The sequence below is a fragment of the Microcebus murinus genome, chromosome 4, assembly GCF_040939455.1.
Source record: "Microcebus murinus isolate Inina chromosome 4, M.murinus_Inina_mat1.0, whole genome shotgun sequence".
NCBI classification, from domain to species: domain Eukaryota; kingdom Metazoa; phylum Chordata; class Mammalia; order Primates; family Cheirogaleidae; genus Microcebus; species Microcebus murinus.
The window spans coordinates 38,690,944-38,700,584 of record NC_134107.1 but is presented as its reverse complement, the minus strand read 5'-3'; positions in this window follow the sequence as shown (position 1 = coordinate 38,700,584).

Here is a 9,641-nt window from a genome sequence, read left to right as displayed (position 1 = left end):
TTATTTTGCATCCGGGTCACTATTTCTTCATCTGTAAAACTGAATATATTTTTGTGATGATTGAATATAATAAGGTATGCAAGTGTTTACTCAAAGCTTAGCACAGAATAAGTTCTTTACAAATGTTTGCTCCTGTTACTATTATTTCTTTTGTTGCTATTATTATTAATTAGATCCTTATTGTTTTAATAAAAATATTGGCTTTTGATGTAAGTAGATTATAATATTTATTATTGCTAATAATAATAGATTGTTATCTTGATTAAGGCAAGTTCTTGATCAGGGCATTCATTCCTCACTCTTCTGGGAACCCACAGTTCTCTGAGACTGTTACCACATTCTTATTTGCATTGTAATTATTTTAGTGTCTGCTTCCTTCCTCTACAGGACAGTAATACTCTGATACTGAGACAGTATATCCAGTGTTTCTCATGGAATGTTGTTGATGTATCCAATCAATAAGTAGTTATTAAATGTCATTTTCCCTGTTTTCAAATAGTTCATCTACAAGCCAAGTAAGTAACATAACTAAGACATGCTCTTTGTATTCAAGAAACCTCCAATACTTTGATGAATGGGGAAAAATAATACCAACCATTCACTGACCATGTGCCAGGTACTATACCAAAAATTTACACACACATGACCTCATGTAATACTCCCAATAATCATTTAATGTTTGTTATAATACCAACCCTATATATCATTTTCATTATGTACACACTGTCAATTCAAGTTTTGAGCTCCCTGCTAACTCTTGTTGCATTATATTCCATTACTACCGTACTGTGCCCAGTAGCCAATCAAATAGGTTGACGTCTTGTTCCTGCTTAAGGTAGAGGGGATGGCAAATAAACAGATGCAGAGGTATAAATAGAACATCAAGAATTTGAACGTTTAAAATAGTAAAAGGGGTCTATGTTGACCTGTAAGCTGCTAATATGGGGATATAGAGCTATTAATAAAAGATATGCCCAGGTCCAGATAGTGTAGGGCCTTATATACCAGGGTATAAAGGCTTTAGACTTTACTGCTTACTAAGGCTTTTTAAAATTAAACATTAATAAGGATAGATATATTTTAATGAATGATTACATCTTTAAAATAATTTTTGATTGTGAAAGTAAACTTGTAAAAATAAGCAGAGTCTTTCTGCATATATGTGAAATAAAATTTTAAATCTTTTATAAATTGTAAGCCAGATGCAACTGACAAGACACACATTTCTCCTAAAAGATACCTATTTGCCACTGAGAGATTAGCAATACAGTTGAATGTCAAAATGCATCCTTATCGTATATTTCCTCACTCACTCCTGATGTTTACAAACCTAAAATGAATGAAATAGATTATCTTACTTGTCTCATTCTGGGACTTAGAAGCCTACAATAAAATGCAATGAGATGTTTCCAATATGAATTGATGATTATATATGACCTTAGAGAAAAGTTACCTTTTTTAAAAAATATTTTTCTACATCCTTATCTCCTCTATGCCAGTCCATAGCACCAACACATTATTCAAATCCCTGGAGCAGCAAGATTCTGACAGTACTCCCTGTCATTCTTCTCCATCTCCAAGCTGTCTTCCAAACTGTGGCCAGAAGAATTTGCTGCATGCAAATTTGTCCCATGCTCAAATCTCTAAAATAGCTCAATACTTTAACAATCTCTGTTTGACTAAGTTTGGTCTTGTTAACATGATACACCAGCTCTCTGAACTGCTGCCTACCTCCCTTTTCTGTGTCATCAACTTTGACTGCTCCAAATGTTTGGCACTAAAAGTCCTAAATTATAAGTGGCTTTACATCTCTTATCTTCATTCCTCTGTTCATGTTTTCTTTTTCTTTCCCCCTTATGCTTGAAATGCCTTTGCAGCTTTCTTTACCTGGGTAATTATTACTCTTTCATATAACTAAAATTTATATATCATGTTATCCAGAAATCTTTGTTGCATACCAAGTATGGGATAAGAATCCTTTCTCTCTTCATACATAATATTGAATGTGTATGCTTATGTTTCTTGCATTACTCCCAATTATAATGCTCTCAAGTCTTTCCCAGCTATCCACTGAGTCCTGGCCAATACTTACACACTCTTTAAAGTGCAAGGAAGAGTAAATACTCTTCAGAATTTACCCCTGACTGTACACACAAAGGTCTATTGATACCGCTATAAGTTGATGACAACATGCCCATTCCTCTAGGTTAGCTCTTATTATATCATATTCAAACAATGTATGTAGTTTCTTCTTTATGGTTTTAATACTTTTTAATGGTGTTTATCATTTCTGTTGCTCTATATTCAAACCTGATTTCTGGCACATAGTAAATGCCTAATTATTAGTTTAATAAGTGACTGTTGAGAGATAAGTGGGTACAGATTCTGTGCAAACTTTCAGATACAATGAATATACATTGTTCCCCTGAAGTAGTTTATGGTCTAAAAACAGGTATCAGTCCACAGTTTATCACATAAATAAAATATTACAACCAATAGAGTTGATAGAATGAACATATAGGTGGTGTAGTACTCAGAGAGATGTATAAGGGCAACTAAATTAGTCAGAAGAGTCAGGGGAGAGATCCCTAAGGAAATGTTGATGGGATAAGATTAAAAGCTATATGGGAGACAAATAATCTGAATTGACTAAATATTAAATATATCATATTAATTATTAATAACCTTCCAAAGCAGAGATATTAGACTCAAATGTGTACACTGGTGAATTCTATAAAACTTTTAAAGAAAAAATAATATCAATAATCTCAATCTTTTTCAGGATAGAGGAGGAAATATATGCTAACTCATTCTACAAGGTCAACATTACTCTGACACTAAATTTGATTATATGAGTGTATCAATTTATCATATGCACCCCAAAATATGTGCCTCTAATATGTATAAAGAAGGAAAGAATGAAATTTAAAAAAATCAAATGTCCATTTCTATTAACACCTCAAAAATTAAATATTAGGTAAATATCTAAAAAAATACATGTACAAGGTCTAGGTGAGGAAAGTATAAAACTCAGATGGAAGATTTCAAGGAAAAACTAAATAAATGGCAAAATTGTCTAAGTTCATGGATAGGAAGGGTGAATATTGCCAAGATGTCAGCTCTTCCTAATTTTATAGAGTCAATAAAATCTCAATCAAAATCTCAGAAACTTTAGTTGATATGGACAAATTGATTCTTAACTTTACGTGAAGATGCAAAAGACTCACAACAGCCAACTCCATACTGAAAGAAAAAAAACAAAGTTGGACAAATGACAAAACCTGACTTCAAGACACTTTAAAGCTACAGGAATCAACACCGTGTGGAGGTCATGAAAGAATAAACACATAGATTCATACAGACAGCACAGAAAGAGACCTATATAAAAAAGAAATAAAGTTCCAAAAGAGGGAATAAAAGGACCTCATGAGAACACAGAGTCATTTAATACCTTAACCTTCCTCTATATTGAAAAAGTGACAAATGCATTTCAAAATCATGTCAGCCTGCTCCTCATAAATATACCTCCACCATAGGTGATAAATGGAGAGTGGGTTCAGATATTCCTTCAATATCATTCTTTCTTGGAAAATGAAGGCAGAGTTTTCCCAGGAAACCATGAGAAATTTCTATTTTTAAATCTAACATTTATTTTCCTTCGATAAATATGTCAGTTCCGAATCATATTTCTCTTCTTTTTCCTAATACCAATTGGTATTTTAAATAATGTATATTTACTACATATTTTGAGTATATTGATATTGAATTTCCCTATGGCTTTGGATTATATGTTGTTTACATTATATGTAAAGAATGTTTAAAATACATAAGCTTACTACTGAGTTGTGCCAGGAAAAAATATTATATTGAATGAAAATGACATCATATACTTTCTGTGAACTGGTTGTGCCCAATGCTGCCTGTCCACTAAAGACTATATGTAGATATTTAAAAACATTGATACACTATCTAAGTTGCTGGATATTCTGATTTGAGATTTTTGGTTTGATGCTTGAGTATCTATATTTTTCTCAAATACCTGAATCATTTCTATGTGCCAGCAGAATTAAAAATCATTTATTTATGATTTAAGTGAGTAATGATTTAAGTGAATAAAAAATAAATACTTGAACATTTATCATAATTTTTGTAAAGCATTTATAAAAATATTAATTTTCTAAATCAAGAAGTTGATATATCTCCTTTCTTGTCTGGATAAGATCCATATAAGTCTCCCCTGTACCTTAAGTGCCTAGCCTGATACCTAACTTACAAGTACCTTTAATAAAAGTCAGATGTGTAAATGGATGGATGGATTAACTCATGGATGAAAAATAATAAGATGGACATATGGATAAATGGACAAATTAATAATTGGTAGTTGAGTGAGTGGATAAGTGGATGGATTCGTGAAGAATGGGTTCATAAATGAGTAACAGTTGAAATATAAAGGATGAATAGATGAGTAAGTGAGTAACAGTATTTATGAATGGGTTGCTTGGTGAATGAATGGATGAATGAATTAGCAAATAAAGTATGAAAAAGGAGGAGGAACTCTGGAAATTTTAACACCTCCTAAGTGTCCAATTTATCAAATTAATCAGGATAAACAAGATTTTATATTTGAAACATTTAGTAAAAAATGTTTCCTTTTGACAATGTTTATTAATCATGTGTTTATGGGCTACCCAGAATTTGATTGATTCTGATTAAGATATTATTATAACCTAAATCCCAATAGGAGTAAAGTAAAAATAATTTGCTAAACATCTTCTAGAATGGTTGAATAAACATTTTGACATCCTAAGTACAATTTCAGGGGATGTAATCTGTTGACCAAGGAGGGACAAGACAAGCCTGTACAAATAAAGCCATCCTTTAAAAGTCATGGTGGAAGTAATAACAGGGTAACAAAGGGCTTTATTTACTTAAACTATAAATTCCAGATAATGCCCCCAAAGCTGAAAGGAACAGTCTATTATACATCAGCTTTTTAGTTCCCCAAAACCCAAAGATTTTGATTAGCCTGGAGATCACTGTAAGCCAGGGAAAATAAAAGTATTTATATTTATGCATTAAGTTCTAAATAAAGAAAGCACTGTATTGGGTTTTCATCAGATCATCCTTCACAATACAAATAATCATTATATCCAGGCCAGATAAATGAAAAAAATATACATGTTTTTTAGCTCATCTTTAAACAGATAAGCAATGAGTTTAAAATAAGAAAATAAATAATTTTATTAATATTACTTTTAAGTATATTTCATTTTTAAAATACTTATACAATTATACAAAAATTGCAAAGGCAGTACAGAGAATCTCCATACAGTCCCTACTCAGTTTCCCCTATTATTGACACATTGGTATGGTGTATTTAATGGAATTAATGAACCAATCTTGACAGGCTATTATTAACCAGAGTCCCCATTTTACTCACATTTTCTTAGTCATGTATGTTATTTTCTTGCTCCAGCAGACCATCCAGTATACTACATTACATTTCATTATCATGTCTCCTTAGTCTGTTCTTAGATATATACATTTCACAAACATTCCTCGCTTTTTTATGACCTTGGCAGTTTTAGGGTACCCACTGGGTATTTTGTAGAATTCTCCTTTATTGGAATGTGTCTGATGTTTTTTTCTGATAAGACTTAAGTTTTGGGTTCTGGGGAGAAGATCGCAGAGGTCAAATGCAATTTTCATCACAGTATACCAAGGGTGCCCACTATGATTAAGCCTGTTAATGTTGACCTAGGTATCGTGCGGCTGAAGTCATGATTATATGGTTTCTCCACTGCACAGTTACTTTTTTCCCCCTTTCTATACTGGACTCTTTAGGAATAAGTCATTATGCACAGCCCACACTTAATGAGGAACTTATGCTCTATCTCTTTGAGGGCAGAACATCTACATGAATAATTTGAAATTCATTTGCATAGGAGATTTGTCTCTTCTCCTAATTTATTTATTTATTCAATTACTTAATTACAATTCTTTGAGAATGAGTTCTGTTCTCTTCTATCCAGTACAAGGAATGCAGGCTGTCATTTCCATAGCTACTGCTGATTTGAGGGAGCAGGGAATGAGACTTATTAAAAACTTATTAAAAATTAGTCTGAAGTGATCGAACTTAAGATGATGTAATTGAACATCTGTAGTGACTAGTACCAAGAAAGCAAGAGGTAAGTGTAAAAAATTAGCATCATGATAGTATCGATAAGCCAGAATAATACTATGAAAAGAAAATATCGTCTCTGATGGGATGATATCTGTTTCTCAAATTTAGCTTTTGCCTTTTATTATTCATGTGAAGAATATATCTAACCAGTTAAGTATGCCTGCAGTTTTCTTGAAAGCACAGCAAAATCTTCAGAGTACTTTTAACTTTAGGAGCTGTAATATCAAATGCTATAAGCACAGCAGAAATTAAAGATAACAATGAAAAACAATTCAGTGAAGAATTTCAGATTAAAAAGTCAAGGCATTGTGTTATTAGAATTCAGAATTACACTCCCAAACCCAACCTAAGGCTCTTCTATTCATTCCCATATAAATGATTGACTTAGATTTAAATATTACAATTCTAAGGCTATGGCTGTTGAACCTACTTAAGTGGACAAGGGTTAATTATCCATTTTTTAAATATTCATTACAAATGCTAAAGTCATGTAAGGACACCAGGCCCTATCCAGGGGCTTGAAGACATCTAAATGCAAATTGTTTTCTGCTTGGCATCTGCAGGTTTAAAGAAAAGAGATTTTTGTGGTGGTTGTTTTTTTCCTTCTTTGCCAAAAATCTGTTGCAGAAAATTTTCCAAGAATTTGCAATAGGTGCACTTGGAGTCATTATAAATGAGTGATTCTCAACCTGTGTCTTGCATTTTAATCACTACAGAACTGTAAATATTCTTGTGACAAATTTCCATCTTCAGCAACGCTGATTTAATTAGTCTGGAATGCATTCTGAGAAATAAGATTTTAAATGCCCCTTAGGGCATTTAAATATTCTATTTTGCAGTCAACAATGTGAACAATGGAGATCCTTAATTTAGGAATAAAAAGAGACTCTTAAAATAAACCTCTCTATCCTCACCATTTTCCTGCACCTAGCTATGATGATCTCTCCTTCACTAATCGATATGTTGGTTATCTGGTAGGTCTTTTTCTGACCAGTTGTATGATATTAGCTAATCACGCCATTCCTTCTACAATCTACCATTTATCTAGTTGTGTTCTCTCCGTTATATTATTGTACACACATACAATTAGATACTTATATCCCAAAAAATGATAAGGGCAATTTTTCATATTACACTGAATTCATATGCAGAAAGAATGTTTACATGATATTATGTAAACTTAAGAATTTACTTATTTTTGGTAAATCTTGAAGTCTTAAACACCTATATCTCAGCATACATGGCATTTAAGGGGCAATAAACACATTTCTAAACTTAAAATACTTTATTTTTAGGTCAATACATGCATATAGTTTTTTTTTAGGTTTGTTGCGTTAGCTGAAACTAACTTTATGACCTTTTAATACTGCTAATTGGTTGGTGTCCAAGAGCGATTTGATTCTGCATATTAATAAATTTTTACTAGTTTATCTTCCTTGAATATAAAATAATAGCATTACGTATCAATCTTGATTCCCAGTGATATATCTTTGAATTTTTTTCAATTTCATTTGTAGTAACCTGAAGATAAAATTAACTGATCTTCCATCAAATTAAAAAATTCACACACACACACACACATAAGTACACACACACTCCCTATAGAGTTCAATTTTACTTTAATATACTGTTATTCTAATTGTTAAGGACATCCTTCTCAATAATAGTGGCTTTCTTGGTGCCCCTACAGTAACAAATGCCAAGCAATTGTAAAGATGGTTCAGATGATTTTTTGTTTACCATTTATCTAGGCATAAGTGAGAAAGATGTCCAAATTATCTCACAGACAATGAACGAAGACTTAATCTTTTTGAACCTATCTTTGGAGGTAGAAATTATTAATTCACTTTTCTTTTTTCCTTGTTCTCCCATGAAAATAATTAAGCATACAAATGCCAAGCCTAAAATTTTATTTTTATAACATATGCAAAAGGATATCCCATGTGATTTTTTTCTTTCTTTCTTGGGCTCATCTCTCAGCCTGTTATTTAGATCATACCATGAAGCCACTTGCAAATTCCTAAAAGTGTTTAAGCAAGGGAAAAACTGACAAGCTTAGAATTTTAGAAATATACTTCAAGTACTAACATGGAGGAAAGGTTCAGAGGGCAAGAAGCTAGAGACACAGAAAGTCATTAGAAGAAGATTTTCATATTCTGAGTAAGCAATAGTGAGAAAATGGTAGCTGAAAAGGAAATGGAGGAATAAATTTGGGAAATATAAATGTGATAGTGTTGGCAGGAAATTGTGGAGGCAAATGTTGTAGCAATAAAAAAAATGTTTTTTAAATTAAGAAATGTGGTAGAGAAAGCTGATCATAAATACATATGTTTAAAATCACTTTTATCATATATATATTTTATAATAAAAAATAGTGTTTAATATCTAAAAATATACTAAATTACATCTGTATATCATTAAGGAGTCTTCATTTATGTTGTCAGTTTAATGCCTAGAGAGAATCCCAGTGTTTTTCTCTAGTTTTCACTAAGGTATTTTATGTCTCATAACTTTCTAGCTATGACATTGGTGCATTTACAAATTATTTTCTTGGAAGCTTATTCTTCTTGAGAAAATTACAGTAAATACACAGAAGGAAGAAGTATGACATTTTTAATTAATGGCACTAAAATTTAGCTATATTATTTGGAGTCTCAGATATTCTATTACTAGCTTTCAAATACAATAAATTTATTCTAACATATTAGAATAAATAAAGTATAAAAAGATTTCTTTGCAAAGCTATTCATAAGAGCATTATTTATGATATTGAAAAGACATGAAATAACTATTAGTATAATATGAATTAAATTAAGATTTATATCCATATAGCATATTATTAAACAGTTATTACATGTAATATTGAAAAAAATGAAGATAATGAGAAAATGTTCCAACATTAATCACTCTAAAAAATTTGATTCTTTCAAAATAGTGTATGGATGATGGCAAATCATACATATAAACAAAAATACACAGAAAAAATGATTTTTTTTACATCTACAATGTATGTGAATATGTAATTTTAGCTTCTAAATATATTTATGATTTTGTCAAATTTTGTTATTGTAAGTACATATTATTTAACAGAAGAATATTTATTATTAAAAATAAAGGGAAAGTCTTACAGTAGATGAGTCCACAAGGTATCCTATACAATTTTATAAGAAATTCAGAAATAGTGCCAAATGATATATTTAGATATTTTCTCTCCTCTCTGCTACTAAAACCAACTCAATCCTGCCCCCCCTAAGTGTGTCACGTCTATCTATCTCTTGCATATGTTGACACAGAATGCATCATTTTTTTTTTAATCAATCCCTGATAACTTTCTTGTTCTAACAGAATTTGTTTTGCCTGACACACTGTTCAGTTACTGGGAGCCTTCTATCTCAGAAAGCACCATTATTTTCCTTCCTGGTAGTGATAGGCTGGTATGTTGTCATTATATAGCAGA